Source organism: Pleurodeles waltl, chromosome 7 (genome assembly GCF_031143425.1).
Source record: "Pleurodeles waltl isolate 20211129_DDA chromosome 7, aPleWal1.hap1.20221129, whole genome shotgun sequence".
Classification (NCBI taxonomy): domain Eukaryota; kingdom Metazoa; phylum Chordata; class Amphibia; order Caudata; family Salamandridae; genus Pleurodeles; species Pleurodeles waltl.
The window spans coordinates 250,748,439-250,771,159 of NC_090446.1; the positions used below are offsets into that span (position 1 = coordinate 250,748,439).

Here is a 22,721-nt window from a genome sequence, read left to right on the forward strand (position 1 = left end):
AAGATTTAAATTGATAAATTTATATATTTTCCACAGAGCTACCTAACTCCTAAAAGGATAGCCAAAATATATAATACAAGTAAATCTGATTGCCCACGTTGCTCTGATCCAGCAGCAGACATAATACATATGTTTTGGAAATGCCCCCTAATTAGCGCATACTGGTCGGAAGTATTCGGGAAGCTAGCTGGCTGCACTGAAAGAACACTATCACCTACCCCGATTGCAGCAATCCTGGGGGACTTCCCACGCCAATCGACACATAAGATGTCAAACAAATCCATAGACCTAGCTGTGATCTTAGCGAGGAGAGAAATAACATTACATTGGAAGGACCCAGGTGGCCCACTACTAATTAGATGGCTAAGTGCACTAGAAAAATGGGCCGAAATAGAGAGCACAGTACTAATGAAAGAAGCATCCCGAGGCCAAAGACCCAGAGAGAGTGTTACGCAATGGGACTTACTGCTTGAAAACTTAAAACTGGCTGATGCCCCCTCCTCGGACGAAGACAACTCTTTATCGAACTCAGACTCCGAACACGCTGCTACAACTACTTAATAACAACACCGGACCGTTGACCTACCCCGAGACTTTTAAGACTCTTCATCATAAGAAATATATTGAAGGACTTAGTGCACGATGGGGGGGAAGGGAGGGTTTAAGTTGCTGGGGAATTTCACAAAGTTTTGATTCATGTTATCACCCTTATAAAAGTAATAAAAGATATATTTAAAAAAAAATGCATGGACACGAGAAAGTTGGCTGAGCAGGACTTGGCAAATTGTCACTTGGCAAACTGACTAACATTTTGGTGATGTATATGAGGACTTGTTAGACATTCTTGCCATTTCCCTTCAACACATCGTAGTGCAGAGCTGCAAGGTGTGTCGCTGCACTGCACAAAATGACAAAACACATTTAACCATATTTTTAATTTATGACCCTTTAGATTATCCTGTTCCTCAATGGCGGTACTGTCCTGTGTGGCAACTACTTCCACCAACTAAGTTGGGATAAGCGATGCCACCTGCTCCTCCAGTGGGCCCAACTCCTCCTGTTCCTCTGGTCCTCGTCAGGTCCACATGGCTGCCCTCAGGTTCTTGGCCAGCTTCTCCTTGGTCCTGTGCTTATAATAAGACCACCTTATTTTTATCTCAGACACAAACCTTTTTGTTTGGCCATTTTGAGGTGACAACGAGAAGATAAATAAACTCAAGCAGAAAGGTTGAGGTATGGATGCAAAATAAAATCTCATGTAAAAAGGGTAAACTATGGAAAAGAGCTAGAACCAACCTTGACATGGCGCTCTTGCACGAATAGAAGATATTTAGACAAGTTATAAAGATTGCTTCTTACAATATTAATGGGGCAAATAATACAATTAAGCTCATGATCAGCACTTCAGGTGCTTAAGGGATCGGGCACACAAATTATCCTGTTTCTGGAAACACATCTCAAGGTATGTGTTAAGGATCCTAAGTTTCCTAATTTCATTTCTCAGGCGTACGTTGCTTCGGTTGACACAGTGGTACACGACATGGTCATTCTGATCACACATAGGGTGGGGGGATAGGCACAACAGGTGGTTTGTGACAATAGGACGAGATGGATTTTAGTCAGCATAGGGATCGAAAACCAACTGTTTTATCTAGTTAGTTTTTATGGACCAATAAAGACAACATAAAGGGGGTGATTCTAAGTCTGGCGGGCGGCGGAGGCCGCCCGCCAGACTTCCCCCTCCGAAATACCGCTCCGCGGTCGAAAGACCGCGGAGGGTATTCTAAGTTTTTCCCTGGGCTGGCGGGCGGTCGCCAAAAGACCGCCCGCCAGCCCAGGGAAAAACTCCCTTCCCACGAGGATGCCGGCTCGTAATCGAGCCGGCGGAGTGGGAAGGTGCGACGGGTGCTGTTGCACCCGTCGCGTATTTCACTGTCTGCCAAGCAGACAGTGAAATACTTGTAGGGGCCCTCTTACGGGGGCCCCTGCAGTGCCCATGCCAGTGGCATGGGCACTGCAGGGGCCCCCAGGGGCCCCGTGACCCCCCCTACCGCCATCCGGTTCCCGGCGGGCGGACCGCCGGGAACTGGATGGCGGTAGGGGGGGGTCGGAATCCCCTCGGCGGCGCAGCTAGCTGCGCCGCCTTGGAGGATTCAATAGGGCGGCGGAATGCCCTGCGGGGCACCGCCGGCCTGTCGGCGGTGCTCCCGCCGACCCTGGCCCCGGCGGTCTAAGACCGCCGGGGTCAGAATCACCCCCAAAGTCTTTTGTCCACACTGCAGGGTTTCATTGTGGTTGGGAAGGATTTTAATATTATACAGGATGTCAAAAGCGATTCCTACCGCAGAACCAAGACTCAGAATAAACCCAGGGCAGCTAGCTTCCTAGCCAAAATGGTGAGGAACTTAACACTAGTAGATTCATAGCGTCAGGAACATCCATTTGTACGAGAATTCACTTGTTTCTCCAAGCGATTCAATTTTGCATCCCAGATCGACTTTTTCCTCGTATCTTCACAAATGTCAAGGAACGGTCTGCTAATAATGACTATCTCTTCTTCTGACCATTCGGCTCTGTACTCGATATGATGACAGCAAAAAGGGAGCATGATATGACACGATGGGTACTTAAAAAGTCATTATTAGTAGATCCTAGCTGGCTGACAATCATGCACCCTGCTCTGAGGATTTCTTTGACAGGAATAGTGGATCCGCCTCTACATTTGTGATATCTGGACCATGTAAGGCTTACACTGGGGGAAGCCATTGCATACCTGGCCCAAATTTATAGAGCAAGAAAGGAACACCTAGGTGCCTTGCAGCAGGAATTAGACCACGCGGCTGCACCCCATATGTTACCTAGAAGTTGGGTGCCAGACTACTGCAAGCAAGACAGGTACTAAAAGAATATTATAGATCTCAATAACTTATGAATTATAATACATGCTTCCAAAAGTATTATGAGGAAAGCGAACATGTAGGTAGGATTTTAGCCTGGTTTATTAAGAAAAGTAGAACTAATGCATTAGTTAAATCAATGTAGAGGAAATTAGCAGGGTATTTTTAGAGCATTATACCAGGTTATATACTACTATATGTCAGACCCCTCCTGAACAAGTAAAAGAGTACTTGATCTGTTCTTTGTCTGCATCTGATTAGGAGCAGCTTAGGGACCTGCCTCCTTGTTCTTTCTTCTTCTAGCAACCTCTTCATTGGGGGTCCCCAGCAGGACACTACACTGACCCCAGGGAAGACAGCACTGCCTACCTGTACTCACCAGGCCCGAAAGAATCTTGGCAACTTGCAAGGCACCTGTGTATCTTGCAGCAGTCCGTGTTATGTCTTTCTAGGGCACTTCCAGCCAGGCTAGGTGCACAGATTCTCCTTGGAAACCTTCTCCTCTAGGGTCCCTAGCAAGGCCACCCTTTACTGCACCTCACCCCACACCCTCCCCACCCACTTGGGACATAGGAGGGCAGTGACATGAAACACAAGAGACCAGCAGCATCACACAGGTTATGAGTCTGGAGTCCTCTCTGGGCACTCTTTTTGTTGACATAAGTGACTGTCCGTCTTCTACTTCTGTGAGTTCTCTTATTCCCAAAGATTCTATCTGGAGCAGGGGTTGAACAGTGAAGGCGAGAGTCGTAGGAGGTGGGTAATTCTGCCCAATCCAAAGATGCCACTTCAACCCCACCTCCTTGCACAACTTGTTGAGTGATTTTAAATATGGTGAAGTAATGTGGTTGTTTACAAGTGCTCTCACTAGGGGGCATATTTATACTCCGCCTGCTCCAAATGTGCGTAAAAAAGTTTGACGCACATTCGGCGCAACACTTGTCCAATACTTAAACTTTGATGCCCGAGCCCGCGGACGTCAAAATCCCGCCCTGTGCGTAATTTTTTGGATGCGGGAACCCACCTTGTGGTAATCATATGCAAGGTAGGCGTTCCCGTCCAAAAAATTACTTAAACGGCTGTGCGTCGTATTTATGCTTCCGGGCAAAAATGCAGCACAGCCGGGAGGCGGAGGCGGAAAATGATGCACAGCCCGATTTGCGTCAAAATTAACGCCTGGTTCAGGGCAGGCATTAAAATGGGGCAAACACACCTGTATATAATCAGAACACACAGAAGTAACAGCAGAGCAGCAAAAGGGAGACATGGAGGTGCTCCTCATCCGGCGTGCACGCAGACACAGACGCAGAGCCCAGCAACAACAACAGCTACCACAACACCAGCAGGGACCCCAAAGGCAGCGCAGAAGGCAGGAGAGAATATTCAGCACCAGAACAACCCTTCATGGTCTCAGGGAACATGACATCATACAGAGGTACAGGTTAAACTGGCAGGCCATTCAGCAGCTGCTGCGCAACATAGAGCCACAGTTGGCACCCACCTTGCTGACACCCCGCACCATCCCAATAGAAACCAAGCTGCTAGCTTTACTTCACATGATGGCAAGTGGCTCATTTCAAAGCACTTGCGCCCTAGTTGCCGGAATATCACAGCCATCATTCTCTGCCTTCTTGCCCAAAGTACTGGATGCCATCATTGGACTCACACCCCGCCACATCTGCTTCCCAAACACACTGCAGAAGCAGCAGGAGACAAAACCGGAGTTTTACCCCATTAGTGGCTTCCCACACGTCCTTGGTGCCATCGACTGCACACATGTACGCATTGTGCCACCCGCTGCAACTGAACACCTCTAACGCAACAGAAAGCACACACATTCCATCAATGTGCAGGCCATTTTCGATCACCAAGGATTGATCACCAACATCGTGGCAAAGTATCCTGGGAGTGTACATGACTCAGTCATCTTCCGTCACTCTACCATCAAACAATACTTCCAGGATGGATGATATGGCAATGGACTACTTGTTGGTAAGTACAGAAACCTACTTATATACACACTGCACAGCAACCCTCTAGGACACACAACACATACACCACGACAGCAACATGTGGACAGGAACACACAGAGGTTGTGACATAGCTAGCCATGTTTCATAGGTCTGCAGTGAACCTGTCACACATCTGAAATTAGTGTACAGTCTAATGTTAAGACGTCAATGATCACAACGTTTGAAGGGGTTTGGCCAATTGTCACCTTGCAAAATGTAAGAGGCTCACTGATGTTTAAAAGTCTAAAGGTATGGGCTGTCCAGGGTACATAGATGCAAACGTGTTACCACCACTGTCAAAATGAATCTGTGTATGGAACTATCATCTCACCCCCTGTGAAGACACAGGCCACCTGTATCACAAGTCACAATGCTAGGGAGTGCACACTACTGCAAGTACCCAAACATTCTGCTGACAACCGGTCGGCAGGCAAACACTTGTTTGGACAAGGAAACAACCCAATGCAGATGGTACATCCTACAAGCCTAGGAAGGAACACAATAATACAAAAGAGTCACAGACAACACAAGACAACTACTGCCATACAAGGTGATATCAATGGGGCAAGCTACATCAACACAATCCCATTAATTTTCTATTTCAGCTGATCAGGGGTATGGGATCCAGCCATGGATTATGACACCATTTGGCAACCCAAGCACTGCAGCAGAGCGTGTCTACAATGACGCACATAGGAGGACATGCAGCATAGTCGAGAGAACCTTTGGCATCCTCAAGTCAAGATTCAGGTGCCTCGACATCACTGGTGGCAGCCTCCTATATTCCCCAGAAATGGTCTGTAAGATCATTCTAACATGTGCCATCCTGCACAACATTTCCATACGAAGGAACATTCCCCTCTTAAACCCAGAGCCACACATGCCTGAAGAGGAGGAAGAGGAGGATGCTGGCCTGCAACATGAGGGGAACAACAAAACAGAGCTGCTGGATTGCGTACGCGCCAACATATTGTGAACAATTTCTTTTAAACCAACTCACCATCACCACTGTATTAACTAATGTAAATAAACACTGATAATAATCACCATATCATGGTATGGCTAATCATTTATGCTCACCTTTATATCTAACTATCAGAATAAGAGTGTAGCCTCATGGAGCATTGCTGATATACCGATCAGGACACAGAAAGTTCCTGAGCAATTGTGATGCGTATCAAACAACAGTCACATACAGTACACACACACTGTAAATGACATATATCCTGTACATTTCACCTTTGAAGGGCAATAGCAGAGGACCATACCTATTTCACACATACATGTTGGCAACATGATTCATCGCAGCATATGGCACACAACTAAGACACCATCAGTCAATAAGGGAAAAAAATGCCTCATACATGACGCAGTGGATGTGCTATTGCATTGGTAACAGGAATGTACGACCAGACCCTTCACAGCAGTAAGTCGTACAGCACCTATCTTTGCAAGGACTATCTGTGACTAGAGTTCCATATAAGCAGAACATAGACAGCACAAGTGCCAAACCTAGGACATGCATTGCACCCATGACATTCCATGTACATGTCAGCCCATTTCCTAACTCCTGACACACCCATGCTCCTGGTCTCAACCCGCCTGTCTGAAGAGGTCCCTGGAATGGTAATATGTGTACCCCCACATTTCCTCCTCTACACACACAGACTAACAATAGTAATCCAGTGTCCTACACCCTTTTGATGTTATGCCATTGTTATAGTACACCTGACTGCATAGACGTCAGGTCAATTAATACACTGGCTTGTAGTTTCTAAGCCCTGTTATCACCTGTAGATTGTTGGCCATTTGAACTCGAATCTCACCTACAGGACTTGTGAGAAACTGATGCAGCACACACCTGTGATCACCTCCATGCACACCACCCATTTCAACATGCACTGCCCCTGCAGATAATTGGAAAAGCATAGAAGTTGCCATTTTGTCAAATACACTGTTATGCATTGCTAGTATTTAAGCCGTGTAACACAGCTCTTGGGTTTATGTGTCACCTTCAAAAACCCAGGACAAACACAGTTTTCCTTGTCAACTGTCTTGTTCTGCCTCCGACCAGTCTTAATCAGACCACTGAGTAAGTACCTTGTGAAGTTGCTGGATCCTGATCAACCCTGCATCCTGTCAGCCTGACTGGCACCTGTCTAAAGGTTCCTTCTGGCTGCATATGTACCACACTTGTGTTACCAAACCTCACATTCCTCAGGGGGTATTTTGTCATGTGCTTCCTCAATACATACCCAAATACATTGTATGCCATCATCTGCTTTTTAATTGTACCATTTTAGTAAAATTGTCTTTGAATACCAAAATCATGGCCTATCCCTTGTCTGGGTCTCATGTATGCATGAACGACAAAGTGTGACAGTGTACCAGGGCTGTATGCAGGGGTTGGGTATGGTGCCTCCAGCAGAACCAGCTACCTCTGATAATGTGCAGGAAAAGTCCACACATGTTAGGATCCTGACAGTTCACACACAGAATCACATTGCTCACAACATATTGATGGCCTGTGCGTGGTGAATAGCTTCAAGATTAATCAACACAGAGGCTATGATGTTCCCAGATGCAGTGGGAACTTTACAGGCCAACCCGTGTACAAATGTTGTAATGACACCTGCCAGAAAATGACTCCTGAGATATGATCTCACTCAGCACATCAAGGTTGCCCTGTTGACAGTCTCATAACACGTCTGCAGTGACAGGGTGGGAACATCCCCATGTAGGTTCTCATGTCCTCATCGACTTTACTCACATTGATGTCCGAAGGGTACTCAGTAGATACAGGAATAGCCGCCACTGACTCATGATGAGACCTGGATGGAACTGTGACAACATACACTCCTAAAAATATACTGGATCAACATTGGACCACACACATGAACCAGACACCTCTGTGCAATTGATCACTGGAAATATGTGGCCATGTGCTGCCTCGTCTGCTGGTCCACCACTACCACTGGAGAGTTGTGGCTCAGTCATATGACCACAACTGTGGCGTGATATAACAGTTGGGGGTCACATTTGGCTGTCTGTGCCAATAACATGGTACCCACTTAGTCTGTACATGTGCCAGATTCACGGTGGGTTCACCAACAAATGCCTAGGAAGCGGTTACCAAATTTCTAGGACATGGGATGGGCAACTTGTGGACCATTGACATGAACAAGAGTCTGCCATCTATCCGGTGCATGCTTTGTCATTTGTGGTGTCTACGTTACCCAAAATCTTGGAAGTGCACACAACAGATGTTGCTACATGTATGACTAGCACATGTCCTCTCTCATTTCCACACTGACTTGCATCTAAGGTTTGGACACATTGACTTCACATTCATACAAGCATATTTTCAATAATGCATCTTGTGATGCACACACACTGGGTCGACAACTACATTAGTAGCCAATGCACACACATTGAGCCATAGGCATTGAGGTATAGTACTTATGTGTGTCACCTTGCTATCCTCTCCTGATGCCAAACATGCCCAATTTGTGGAACACATATATGTAGGCCACACATATGGCCATCTAGTGCATCAGCCACGCGTGAGAATCCTGTTGAGGAAGTAGCGGATCATGGTCCGCAGCAGTATGATGTCTCACATGTGACAATACACCGTCAACACCAAAGTGGGTGCAATCAGCCTATCTCATTTGTGTCACAAATGTAACATTACATTAAAATGGCAAAATTACCCAAACCCAGTTACTGCCCTGAAATTTTGACGCATACGTGTCAAAAAATGACTCTCATGCCCGAAAAACTACGCATTATGCCGTTAAAATTGTGTGAGAAACTGGGGCTGATTGCAGAGGCCCCCTAACTTTTTGCCCCCATTTTCCACTTTATGCTGGTGTTTTCCTGACTCTGATGGTGCCCTGGGTACTGCTAACCAGTCCCAGGGCCTGTGCTCTGTGTAAAATGGATATGCAAATTAGGCTAATTATAATTGGCTAAGTTAACCTACCTATAAGTCCCTAGTATATGGTAGGGCATGTAGGTTTAGGGACCACAGCATAGGTGGTGCACACCTAGGTGCATTGCTGAGGTGCCCAGTGTCATTTTAAAAGCAAGCCTGCATTGCTGGCTGCTTTTAAATTAAAGTTATATGCAAATTCGACTTTGGAATTAAAGGTACTTCCAAAGTCTTAAACTACCTTATTTGTACATATAAGTCACCCCTAAGGTGTGCCCTATGTGCCCCTAGGGCTGGGTGCCATGTAACTATAAGCAGGGACTTTATAAAAGTAGATTTATAAGCCCTGGTGAGGTAAAAACAGCCAAATTCGTTTTTCCCTCATTGAAGTAAATGGCCTTCATAGGCTAGAATGGGCAGACTTTATTTAACATTTTAAAGTCTCCTTAAATGTTACATACCAAGAATTTGGTATCAAATTGATTGTTATAATAAATCCCACAACTTCCAGTTGTTGGATTTAATATAACTAGTGCAGGTAAAAAGTTTAGACTTTACCTAAAAAGTTGCCAATTTCAGCTCTGCATTGTTTTTGCTGCTGTGCTCTGATTGGCCAGCCTGCAGCAGCTTCTGCCAGGCTACTTTAATGAGGTGTGAAGTGGCCTGACTTCACACAAAGGAATGTGCTTGGGGGAGAGAATCTCCCCTCAGCAGATGGTGAGGCAGGAAGGGGGAGGGCTGCCAAACTGGTCTTCAAAGGCAGAGAAGGACATTTGCAGCACCCAGCAACACCCCCACATCCTGCAACCCCAGACAGCTAGGTGCCCCCTTGATTAGATTAGGAGAGGGCAGGAGAGGGGTGTGTTTATGATTTTTAGCCACACCAGTGGGTGGGCTCAGCCAGATCTCTCCTCCAAAAATCAGATTCATCCATTTTGGATTTTTAGAGACTGTTGCCTTCTGGGATGGATTTTTGCCACACTTCCCAGGAAGTGGTCATCACAGGGGGACGACCCTGTCCCTGATTGGAGAACCAGGGCCCCCCTGCTTTTCACCCAGGAGCAAGGATAAAACTGGCAGACCTGCACCCACGCCTCAGATCCCCACCAAATTTCAAGAAGAAAGAACTACAAGGAGAAGAAGGACTGCCCTGCTGGACCCCTGGCCTGCACCTGGACCCTGCACTCAGAAAGACTGCACCAGCTGCACACTTGGGCTTCACCACAAGAAGGACTTTGCCTGGCTTCCACTGGTTCAAGGAGGGACTCCCTGTTTGCTACAGGTGAAAAATTGCTAACCAGAGTCCCCTGCACCAACTCCTGAAAAAGTGACCAGCTGACCACTGTCCAGTGGCCAAAAAGGAGTTTGCGCCAGGTGCATTCTGGGAGTTGAAGTCCGCACTTCCCAAGGACCATCACAGAACTTCTGGACCCTTGGGGTGAGCTGTGGACCCCAAAAGAACCTTAAAAGAACATCTGGGTGAAGCCCCAGAAGTTTGGAAAAGATTGGAGAAATTTTGGAAAAAAGCTCCATAAAGTGACCGACCCGACGCGGAAATTCTAGCCGGCTTGCCTCAACCGCGACCCGGCCTGACTTCGTGGTTCGTCCCGGTAAAGAAAAACATCCAAAAAAGAGACTAAGTCCGAACGTAAAAAGTTGACCGGGACCTTCCAGCCATCGTTTCCGAGAAGGGCTCCACGGACGTCGGATCAAGATCCAGGTTTACCCCGGTCGAAGGATTTTCATCTCGAAAAAACGACTAAGTCCGAAGGTAAAAATCACCACCGAGGAAACCGACTTCGCGTATCCGGACAAGGGCTCCAGGAGGTCGGATCCAACTGGCAGGTTCGTCCCGGGGAAGAAAAACATCGAAAAAGAGACTAAGTCAGAAGGTAACTTTTTGACCGAGGCCTCCCGCGACTTGTAGCCGAGCAGGGCTCCATCGCGGTCGGCCTGAAAGTTTGACTTTGCCCCGGTCCTGGTGCAACCAGATGACCCGATTGGCGCTTTTCGTTTCTGAGCGCTAGAAAATAATAATACTTTAAAAATTCATATCTCCGGTTCCCCTGAACCGATTTTAATCGTTTTTGTGTCATTTTAAAGATAAAAATATAAGCTATTTTTATAAATTGGTTTTGGATTTTTAAACTGTTTCCTGTGTTTTATTTAATTACTGTTTTGTGATATTTGAATGCTTTACACTTTGTCTCCTAAGTTAAGCCTTGACGCTCGATGCCAAGCTACCAAGGGTAGAGCTGGGATTAATTTACTGAGACCTAACTGTACTTTTGTGGAGGTTTGTGGCTTGTTGCTAGGTGTAGGTACCTACCTGCCCTACCAATAACCCATTTTCCAACATAATTGGAAGCAGCGACGGGATCCTGTACTTGTGTTCAATATCACGTTACAGTTTTAGATAAAACAAATTAAAAATCCTTTAAATTGTCCTAGTGCAAAAATTGTTTTTAATTTTTAATTTCAATTTTTTTTTAATTAATTTGGATTAATTTCAATTATTGAATTTTTGTAATTTTTCTAAATTCTTGTTACCAATTTTTGCAAAAAGTTTTTGTTGACACAAAACTAGGGAACCATGGAGCTTGATCTGGCTAGCCTACCCACACTGACAGTAGTCCAGCTTAGGGGGTTGTGTATGGAGAGCGGGTTGCCTGCAACCACTAATCTCAGGAAGGAAATCCTGATCACATCCCTGACAGCATGGGCTGAGGCCCAAGAGGTAGAGTCAGAAGAAGCTCCAGAGGAGGGAGAAAGAAAGGAAGATGCTAACTCTAACCACTCAGGGGAGGGAAGGCATCAGACCCCAAGTGAGGAAGAGGAGGAACGGTCCTCACTGGATACAGTCACTAGGCGCAGACCCAAAGCTAGTGGTAGGAAGAGGGTCCTTTCAGGAGGAGAGAACCCATCCATCAGGGAAAGAGAGCTGGAAGCCCAGCTAGCCTACATAGCTTTGGAAGCAGATAAGCTTGCCCTAGAAAAGAAAAAGTGGGCAAGCAAAGACAAAAAAGATGGAAGCAGCGATAAAGAAGCTGAGGTGTCCATGGGTGGGGGAGTTTGCCCCAGATTACCCAAGGGGGTGGTCCCTACTTATGTAGAGGGGGATGACATAGATAAGTGGCTGGAGGCCTTTGAGAGGGCACTCCAAATGAGAAGGGTTAGGCCTCAATACTGGGGTTCCCTTTTGTGGGAGTTGGTCCCCAACTCAGGGAGGGATAGGCTTCTGACCTTAAGGGGGGAGGAGGCTGATTCATACCCTAGTATGAAAAGGTGCTTAGCCAAGAAGTTTGGTCTGACCCCAGAGCAATATAGAATGAAGTTCAGGGACACCCAGAAGGTCAGTACCCAGTCTTGGGTTGACTTTGTAGACACCTCACTAAAAGCACTGGAGGGCTGGATTATTGGCAACAAAGTAAATACTTATGAGGGGTTATACAATCTGATCATGAGAGAGCACATCTTGACCAATTGTATCCAAGAAAGGTTACGCCAGCATCTAGTGGACTCTAAGCTGACCAACCCTAGAGAGCTAAGGGAGGCAGCTGATGAGTGGTTGAGAACCAGGGTGGTTGTCAAGTCCCAGGGGGGAGACTCCAAGAAGGGGGGGACAGGTCCCCAAAAACCTAAGGAGGGAGGTGGTAAGCCCACCACAGAGACTCCCTCTGTACCCCAGAACCCTAAGAAGGAGGAGAGTAAATCCCACTCCCACTCTGACATGCAGAGACAGGGAGACCCAGGGTTAAAAAAGCTCTTGGACAGTAGGGCTTGCTTTGACTGTCAGCAGACAGGTCACTTCAGAGGAGATGCAGCCTGTCCAAAGAAGGTGGTTAGCACTGGGCTGTCCAGTGTAGCCATAGAGGAGGATTCCTCAGATGATGAAGTCCTCCTAGCATTGTGCTGGGAGACAGGACCAGATGGTAAGCTGGTGATCCCTGAGGGTGGGAGTAGGCACTTCCACCACATTCAAGTGAATGGGATCCCTACCACTGGCCTGAGAGACACCTGTGCCAGTCACACTGTAGTGAGTGACCGGTTAGTGACCCCAGACATGTATGTCCCAGGAAAGACAAGGAAAGTCAGGATAGCCACAGGGGAGGTCACCTCCAAACCTGTAGCCATAGTGCCCCTAGAGAGGGAGGGTATCCTTGACTGGATTAGGGTGGTAGTCAGTGCTGACCTACCCCTAGATTGTATCCTGGGCAATGACCTCCCAGAGGTGAGTCTGGTCACAGATGGGGTGGTCGCCCAGGGCGCCCCCCCAACCCAAAGTCCTGGGGAGTCAGTCCCTACAGTTAGGAGACAGGGGTCCCCAAGAAAAGGAAAGAAGAAAAGGAAGGGTAGGCCACTCTTAAAGAGAGTTCCAGGGAGCCAAAGGCCTTCTGCCCCAGTAGGGGGGGAGCCCAGAGTTGGCACTGGTGAGGCCTCACCTGACCCCAAGGAAGTCCTGAGTAGTCAGGCAGCTGTCCAGATGCAAGGTGTTGCCCCTGCACTGACAGAAGGGAGAGTGGAAGGAGGGTGTCTGCCACAGGAGGTGGTAGCCCCCCACTCTAGACAGCAAGAGGGGTGCCAGGACCCCAAAGATGCCCCTAAAGCAGCTCAGCCACCTGTCAGTGGAGAGCTTAGGGTGTGGTTCTGGGTACTGACAGCTGTCAGTAGCCTCTGCTGGGTGCTAGCCTTCCTGGCAGCACTGTACTTGGCCTGGGAGGCAGACCCCAAGGCCAATAGCAAAGTAGGCCCCCTGACCCTGTTGGTCATGGTGGGGTTGCTCAAGTGTTGGGTGACCTCTTTGGGTAAGCTAGGTCTTGCCCTAGCAAAGTTAGGAGTAGGGGAGGTGGGCACCTCACTACCCAAGTTGGCAGAGAGAGAGGAGGAAGACCCCCCTAGAGGGAAGTTTCAGTTTGGGTTGGGTCCTTTTACTGTTGGGATGGCTTCACTACCCAGAGGGAGTGACCCTGACAGGAGGATATAAGGCAGAGTAGGCCCTGCAAAGGGACAGCCAGTTTTCTTCACTGTCTTCCTCGCCTAACAAGCCAGGAAGACTCTCCCAGGGTTGGGCTGAGTCTCCTGGGCGTGTGGGCTGGGGGGGGGTTGTGTGAGAAACTGGGGCTGATTGCAGAGGCCCCCTAACTTTTTGCCCCCATTTTCCACTTTATGCTGGTGTTTTCCTGACTCTGATGGTGCCCTGGGTACTGCTAACCAGTCCCAGGGCCTGTGCTCTGTGTAAAATGGATATGCAAATTAGGCTAATTATAATTGGCTAAGTTAACCTACCTATAAGTCCCTAGTATATGGTAGGGCATGTAGGTTTAGGGACCACAGCATAGGTGGTGCACACCTAGGTGCATTGCTGAGGTGCCCAGTGTCATTTTAAAAGCAAGCCTGCATTGCTGGCTGCTTTTAAATTAAAGTTATATGCAAATTCGACTTTGGAATTAAAGGTACTTCCAAAGTCTTAAACTACCTTATTTTTACATATAAGTCACCCCTAAGGTGTGCCCTATGTGCCCCTAGGGCTGGGTGCCATGTAACTATAAGCAGGGACTTTATAAAAGTAGATTTATAAGCCCTGGTGAGGTAAAAACAGCCAAATTTGTTTTTCCCTCATTGAAGTAAATGGCCTTCATAGGCTAGAATGGGCAGACTTTATTTAAAATTTTAAAGTCTCCTTAAATGTTACATACCAAGAATTTGGTATCAAATTGATTGTTATAATAAATCCCACAACTTCCAGTTGTTGGATTTAATATAACTAGTGCAGGTAAAAAGTTTAGACTTTACCTAAAAAGTTGCCAATTTCAGCTCTGCATTGTTTTTGCTGCTGTGCTCTGATTGGCCAGCCTGCAGCAGCTTCTGCCAGGCTACTTTAATGAGGTGTGAAGTGGCCTGACTTCACACAAAGGAATGTGCTTGGGGGAGAGAATCTCCCCTCAGCAGATGGTGAGGCAGGAAGGGGGAGGGCTGCCAAACTGGTCTTCAAAGGCAGAGAAGGACATTTGCAGCACCCAGCAACACCCCCACATCCTGCAACCCCAGACAGCTAGGTGCCCCCTTGATTAGATTAGGAGAGGGCAGGAGAGGGGTGTGTTTATGATTTTTAGCCACACCAGTGGGTGGGCTCAGCCAGATCTCTCCTCCAAAAATCAGATTCATCCATTTTGGATTTTTAGAGACTGTTGCCTTCTGGGATGGATTTTTGCCACACTTCCCAGGAAGTGGTCATCACAGGGGGACGACCCTGTCCCTGATTGGAGAACCAGGGCCCCCCTGCTTTTCACCCAGGAGCAAGGATAAAACTGGCAGACCTGCACCCACGCCTCAGATCCCCACCAAATTTCAAGAAGAAAGAACTACAAGGAGAAGAAGGACTGCCCTGCTGGACCCCTGGCCTGCACCTGGACCCTGCACTCAGAAAGACTGCACCAGCTGCACACTTGGGCTTCACCACAAGAAGGACTTTGCCTGGCTTCCACTGGTTCAAGGAGGGACTCCCTGTTTGCTACAGGTGAAAAATTGCTAACCAGAGTCCCCTGCACCAACTCCTGAAAAAGTGACCAGCTGACCACTGTCCAGTGGCCAAAAAGGAGTTTGCGCCAGGTGCATTCTGGGAGTTGAAGTCCGCACTTCCCAAGGACCATCACAGAACTTCTGGACCCTTGGGGTGAGCTGTGGACCCCAAAAGAACCTTAAAAGAACATCTGGGTGAAGCCCCAGAAGTTTGGAAAAGATTGGAGAAATTTTGGAAAAAAGCTCCATAAAGTGACCGACCCGACGCGGAAATTCTAGCCGGCTTGCCTCAACCGCGACCCGGCCTGACTTCGTGGTTCGTCCCGGTAAAGAAAAACATCCAAAAAAGAGACTAAGTCCGAACGTAAAAAGTTGACCGGGACCTTCCAGCCATCGTATCCGAGAAGGGCTCCACGGACGTCGGATCAAGATCCAGGTTTACCCCGGTCGAAGGATTTTCATCTCGAAAAAACGACTAAGTCCGAAGGTAAAAATCACCACCGAGGAAACCGACTTCGCGTATCCGGACAAGGGCTCCAGGAGGTCGGATCCAACTGGCAGGTTCGTCCCGGGGAAGAAAAACATCGAAAAAGAGACTAAGTCAGAAGGTAACTTTTTGACCGAGGCCTCCCGCGACTTGTAGCCGAGCAGGGCTCCATCGCGGTCGGCCTGAAAGTTTGACTTTGCCCCGGTCCTGGTGCAACCAGATGACCCGATTGGCGCTTTTCGTTTCTGAGCGCTAGAAAATAATAATACTTTAAAAATTCATATCTCCGGTTCCCCTGAACCGATTTTAATCGTTTTTGTGTCATTTTAAAGATAAAAATATAAGCTATTTTTATAAATTGGTTTTGGATTTTTAAACTGTTTCCTGTGTTTTATTTAATTACTGTTTTGTGATATTTGAATGCTTTACACTTTGTCTCCTAAGTTAAGCCTTGACGCTCGATGCCAAGCTACCAAGGGTAGAGCTGGGATTAATTTACTGAGACCTAACTGTACTTTTGTGGAGGTTTGTGGCTTGTTGCTAGGTGTAGGTACCTACCTGCCCTACCAATAACCCATTTTCCAACAAATTGGTTAAGTGTTAAGACTATTTCCAAATATATGGATGCGGTCTCATTTTTATTCCTGTGTGTCGAAAAAAATGACGCACATACTGTATGCGTAAAAATTATGACGTATAACGATAAAAACTGTGACCATTTTATGCAGGAAGTGATGTAATAGGATATCCTGTTTACAGAATATGTACAGTGGGTGTACTTTCACTTTGCAGTCTGTGATTCTTCTAGACTGTGTGGCTGTGTTCTGAGTTTTGTCCAGTGAAACTGTGCTTTTGTCTCCTGTGTGCTCCATTACTTGTTAGTTTGTTATTTAAAATTGTTGTTGTATACTGTCTGAGTGTTTATTGTGTACTATTGTCCAGTATTGTATTGTCTTTGTTGTTTGTGGGAGTCTGTTGTGGGTAGTGTTTGGGGATAGTTGGGCTCTTTTAGTTGTTAAGTTTACTTTTTTTTAATTCTACTTCCCCCTTTTCTCCTTTGATCTTCTTTATCCCCTATTTTCGGTGCTAAGATGTTGGGTAGGCCACGTCTTGGCAAGATGGGTGAGGAGGAGCTTGGGGGGTGTATATGGCTGGTGTGCCATTTCCACCCACTTATGATTGAGGCAGGGGGGTGGGTGATGCAGGGGTATCACACCGAGGTGCGTTGAATACGGTGGGGAAAGGTCCTGCATCACTTGCAGTGCGTCAATTGGAGCCAGAGGAATGACCACCAGCTGAAGCGCCGCTGGGCTGACCTCATCTCCAGGAAGCAAGATCTGCTGGACCACCTGGGAATAGTGATTGGTGGCCCTGTTGGTGAGAACAAATCATGTAAATGTGCACGATTAAAAGCTCTGTAGTGACATCAGATGATTTGTACAATATCTGCCGGCTATGTTGTTGAGTGTGTGGAATGCTTTGGAAACATACAGGGTCATTGATGGACTATGTGAAGGGCCACAATTGCTAGCTGTCAGGAATCAAGTGCTCTGCAAACTTACCGAATACTTTTGCTTAATGTAAGTTGGTGCCGCCTTTGTGTCAGACAGCAACACAAATTAGGAGCCAATCATGTCTATATAGGTCTCATTTGCCAGTGTGGTATACATTTTCCAAAATATGACCGACCTTTGTTGACGCAATAGCTAGACTGACTTTAGAAACACTACATGATGCAGAAAATGAGTGCAGGCTTCACGTCAACTGATAATAGCAATTTGGCCCATACAAATGTCTCATGTGTGTCTGGTGAGTGTGTAAGGAAAGCGTTCACGGAAGTTCTATGAATGTTAGGGATTATTGTGGTCCTTGATCATTTTGGATACATGTCAGATCTGGATTTGGAAACAGGGAAAAAGTGCAAAGTGCCCTCAGCTGACATCTTACACTGGTATTTGGTGTTTGGTGTTCCACCTTTCGTTTAGGGATGGCAGGCCAAAGGTATGCACATGAGTTCATATCTCTGTGGTTGGTGCAACTCATCATAGCTGGGCCATTTCAAATGAAGAAACAGTAACAACATGAGGGCTTACAAATGTCCCTGCCCCTCTGTACATTGTACCTATGTGTCATACATTTGTCATGGCCACAATGGCTGTTTGACTGGTAATGTACTCCTCAAGGAAACATGCTTTGGATGTCTCTCTTGGATGCACATGATGAGACAATTACAATCCATTATTATTTCTTCTCACTAATGAAGGAGCATGTTTGCCACCACATGATAGTTAGGGCCACTGCATGTGTGCAGATATGTGTGTAAATGTCACAAGAGACCCATGCTATGTACATGTTAGCCGTGCTATATCGGATGCAGTATCATCATGTCTAAGTGGCTTTACTTACTTATGTAATCTTACACATAGTTTTTGTCTTTGGAATTGTTGGTCAGTGCATGGATTTTGAGCACATTTCTTCCTTCCATGCCTTACAGGTGGACCCGCACCCTACACTGTGGGCGAGGTGGCTTCATTCTAGGACCCTGACAACTCCAGTAAGTGTTGATATGTCTGTTATGTGTTGTGTTTGCTGGTGATGTGTGATGGACTCCTGTGTGTTGAACAAATATCAAGGTGTGATGCGCTGGCCCATCATTTGTCCTGTTCCATGAGTGGGATTTCATTAAATCTGCAATTTGGAGTTTGCCAATGCTTTTCCTATTGTCTCATCTAGGGTTTCTAGGTGATTCCTGTAGGCCCCGCAATGTGAATTGGGTTGAGTCATGTGGATAACACTTGTATCAACAAGAGTAGCACTGGACCTAATCTCAGATTTAGTGTGCCTGTCAGACCCACATTCTCCCAGAATGGGGCTGCAAAATGCTTACCCACAGACCTCTGCTTCCCTATTCACTAATGTACTTATGAAACTGTAGATTGAACTTCCTAGCAGCATGTAGCTCCACAGGTAGTGCTACAAGTATGTGGCACTTGAGTGCAATGGCCTAGGTGTGCATGCAAATCATGACCAGGGGTGTTCTTGCAACTCTGTGTTTGTTGTAAGTCATGGCTTACTGGAAGTATATGATGTGGACAAAGGTCTGCATTGCCAGATATGTGTGGCGCTGGGATTGGTCAAGGGTTTGCTGTCTCCTATTTGTAGATACACCTTAACTGTGGTGTGTGTGTTGAGCCAAACACATGTCCAGCTTTCCTAAGCTTCCTGGGTGTCCATGTTGTTTTAAATTGTTGGTTGTTTCTCCACCCCCCCACCCTCAAACACAGGCATGGGTTTGTGAATAGTGTACCTAGGACTGATGATACAAGTATGTTTCACAGACATGTAAATCAGTGAATCTTTGTCAGAACCTAGTATACACACTCTGGTATAGCACATGAGTACTATACTAGCAAGTCCATTTACAACTTGCAGATCATGTGGCCCTAGATTTCCATCCTGTACACTGACATTTGTAGCCCTGGCATTGGCGGAGGATGTGCAGCATGATTGTTAGCTGACAACTGGCAGAACTCTGATGCCAAAATCATGCCAATTGTTACCCATCTTGTAGGGTTTGGATGTGCTATGTGTGATACGACCTTTGCAGGCTGGCCTGCCATGTACTTCCTCAGGGACATTCAATAATCTGTATGATGATAGGAGCTGTTACAAGTACAGTAGATGTACTGCCTGATTTACTTCTTGTGCCATTTCACACACTGCAGTTCCTAATGTAATATTTTTTCCTTTGTCTTCACAGCTGCTAATATGACACCCATCCAGGTCCGTGAATTCCAGAGGCGGGCAATGCGTTACCAGCATATCCTGCTGGTAGAGTCGGGGTACAGAAGGACGGCCCGAAGATACCATCTGCCCACCACAGCCACCACCAGCACGACCACCACTACCACCAAGGTGGCACCACCCACAGCTGGGACCATTGTCCCAACATCTGCAAGTGTTCCAGGTCCTAGCAGTGGACCACCTTCAGGGCAACCCACAGTCATTGACAATAAACGGCCACACACGTCCTCAGCTGGTACCCAGACCGCCCCAGCTGCAACAATTGACCCTGCTGCTTTTGCGGACATGCAGCGCAAAATGGACTGTGTCCTCTGGAAAATGAGTCACCTGCGGCGGGATGTTCGCCATATCAACAGGCGTGTGCGGTCCATTAAGCGGACCCTCCGGAGGGCCAACCTCTAGACTTTGTTGATGGACATGATTCCCTACCCTCCCTCCTCTTTCCTTATTCTTATACTTAGTGGGCTTGGGGGCTTAGTGTTAGGTTAGTATAGGCTGTTAGTTTAGTTAGTGTTCGTGGATAGGGGCTCCTGAATATTTCAATTTTTTCTTTTTGAGTGTGTGGGTGGGTGGGTGTGATCTCTATGTTGGGGTTCTTGTGTGTTTAGAAAAAAAAATATATATAAAAAAAAATACAAAAAATATATATTTGTTTAGGAAATAGGATAGTATGTGTTTAGGTTAGTATCTGTTGTCCTCCATGTGTCCCGTCTCATAAGGTGGGTGGGGGGTTGATGTTTAGAACGTTTTGTTACATGTGATAAGTAAGTTTAGGTTAGGTTAGTTAGGGACAGTTGTGGGTAATGAGTAGTTAGGGTAGATTAGGGTAGGTAAGACTTCTGAGTTTCCTCTTCTGTTATTACCGTTTAATAAATATGTAGTGAACCCTTCACAGTATGTGTAAAATGCTTGTTGATAAGGGCCTTGGCATAAGTGTACATGAATTCTGTTCTATTACATTTGTGTCAAATGACCATTCATTGCAACCACCATACACAGTTAATATGGATCCCAACGTCTTTTTTTCATTACGTATGTTTTCAAAGTCACAAACAGTGCTTCCAGATTTGGTATTGGGGACACTGAGTTATGTCTGACTGTGGTACTAAGCACCCTTGTAGTATCGTGTTCATGACTCACAGACAACATTTGTAACACTGATCAGCATGATTACTTATTTGGATGTAAACTCAGACACCTTCATTCATGCAGTTTGTTGACTGTTTGCTTAGATTTGCGGGCACTGTTATATGTGTTATTATTGCATGGTGGCAACATTTTGCTGCCACTATTTGATGGCTTAGATATCCCTTGAGGAAGCATTATTCTGTCCAACACAGCATTAAGGTGTATGGTTTCTCTTTTCATCAGATATTACCCTCAGGAAGGGCAGAGTATGGTGCAATCCAGGCCACTGTGCATAGTTATCAGACTACATAATTTCAGGACAGTTGTATTGACAAGCTATGTAGTTTGACTGGAGGCAAAATTCAGTGATCTACTGCACGGTTTATGTGTTACATTACACAGAGACAAAGTGGTTGTTTAAGTGCTATTTATTGAAAAATGCTGTTGTGCTATATGTACATTGTCCATGATTGTGAATCCATTATAGTGACATCTTCCATTGTGATCCTACACAAGTGCAAAAGGAAAATGCATTTGACATGCTGGGGTGATGTGTCAGACAGTGCAGAGGGACTGGATTTGCCAATGAGTAAGGGAGAGACAATCACTGGGCAGGCTGACAAGATAAACAGTGGTTTGCAGAACAGTCATTGAGTACAGTTGTTGTAAGACTGGCATGCTACAAAGCGCTGGACCTTGGTAATAGTTGGCCATATGGCAGGGACTAGTGCTTCCGGGTACTTTTCCATGTGAAGGTGATCTGTCTTCATCTTCTGATGTGTGTGTTGCCTCCTCTGTCCTTGGTGGTGGTGGTTGTGAAGGGTCAACACACACCTCAGTGTTAGAAGATGTGGAGTCAGACATCCCGGTCCCTGCTACCTGTGAAGATCTTAAGGGCAATACTGCTGCAAGGAGGATCTGCTGGTTCTTAAGAATAGAGGCCACATCATGATGGTAGGCAGCCAGGTCGGCCCTGAGGGGTCATGATTGCAATCGTGCATGCAGTGGAAGGTTTGGGGTGCGAGGTGTTGTAGCAACTCCCTTACTGCAGTGATTAATTCCTTTACAGTTTGTTTTAGTCCTTGCAGGATGGATGTTAGCGCTTGCATGGCTGCTGCCTGATCTGCAGATGACATCATGCACGAACGCACCCCCTCCCTCCTCTTTCCTTATTCTTATACTTAGTGGGCTTGGGGTCTTAGTGTTAGGTTTGTATAGGCTGTTAGTTTAGTTAGTGTTCGTGGGTAGGGGCTCCTGAATATTTAAATTTTTTCTTTTTGAGTGTGTGGGTGGGTGGGTGTGATCTCTATGTTGGGGTTCTTGTGTGTTTAGAAAAAAAAAATATATATAAAAAAAAATACAAAAAATATATATTTGTTTAGGAAATAGGATAGTATGTGTTTAGGTTAGTATCTGTTGTCCTCCATGTGTCCCGTCTCATAAGGTGGGTGGGGGGTTGATGTTTAGAACGTTTCGTTACATGTGATAAGTAAGTTTAGGTTAGGTTAGTTAGGGACAGTTGTGGGTAATGAGTAGTTAGGGTAGATTAGGGTAGGTAAGACTTCTGAGTTTCCTCTTCTGTTATTACCGTTTAATAAATATGTAGTGAACCCTTCACAGTATGTGTAAAATGCTTGTTGATAAGGGCCTTGGCATAAGTGTACATGAATTCTGTTCTATTACATTTGTGTCCTATGCTACGAACAAATCCCAACTGAGCTGTAAGATTGGCAGCTACCCCAAAGCTACCTTGCAAAGATTTGACCATTCATTGCAACCATCAATCACAGTTAATATGGATCCCAACGTCTTTTTTTCATTACGTATGTTTTCAAAGTCACAAACAGTGCTTCCAGATTTGGTATTGGGGACACTGAGTTATGTCTGACTGTGGTACTAAGCACCCTTGTAGTATCGTGTTCATGACTCACAGACAACAT

General features: G+C 46.2%; 1 long non-coding RNA gene across 1 annotated transcript in view; it reads left to right on the forward strand.

The window, feature by feature from the left end:
* Positions 1-18,403, forward strand: part of LOC138247242 (uncharacterized) — an 82,814-nt gene extending 64,411 nt beyond the window's left edge. The window contains exon 3 of the long non-coding RNA XR_011194381.1: positions 18,344-18,403. This is a non-coding gene — a long non-coding RNA (uncharacterized lncRNA). The remainder of the gene's footprint in view (positions 1-18,343) is intronic.
* Positions 18,404-22,721: the final 4,318 nt, after the last annotated feature.